Source organism: Oxyura jamaicensis, chromosome 27 (assembly GCF_011077185.1).
Source record: "Oxyura jamaicensis isolate SHBP4307 breed ruddy duck chromosome 27, BPBGC_Ojam_1.0, whole genome shotgun sequence".
In the NCBI taxonomy this organism is placed as follows: Eukaryota; Metazoa; Chordata; class Aves; order Anseriformes; family Anatidae; genus Oxyura; species Oxyura jamaicensis.
This window is the reverse complement of record NC_048919.1, coordinates 544,275-544,751: the sequence shown is the minus strand read 5'-3', so window position 1 is coordinate 544,751 and position 477 is coordinate 544,275.

The following is a 477-nucleotide window of genomic DNA, read 5'->3' as shown; positions in this document are numbered from 1 at the left end:
CTCTGCTGCCACGGTCCCCGCGTCCTCGTCCCGCTCCCCGCCGCTGCAGTTGGGCCCCGGTGCCGGAGGCGGCTGTCACTTCCCATCGCGTCGCCGGCCGCTGCGGCCGCCCGAGATGCCAAGCGATGACGAGCGGGCTCACGGCCCCCAGCCCCCGGGTCCTCGGCACGAACGCGGGGTGACAAGCGGCAGAGCAGGGCCACCGAGCCCCGGGGCGCAGAGCGAGCTCTGCCGCAGGGCTTTGTCCCTGCTGTCACCGCTGTGGCCATGTGCACGTGTGCACCCGCTCCCCCAGCAGCGCTCCGGTGCCATCTGGGGGGGGGGGGGGGGGGCGCACCCCTGTGGCACGGCCTGGTTGGGGACACCGTGCTCGGCCCTGCTGCTACCAGCAGTGACATCCCACTGCATGGCCCCACGTGGATCTCCCTGCGGGGACGCAGCGGGGCACCAGGTTGGGGGGACACATGGGGCTGGGGG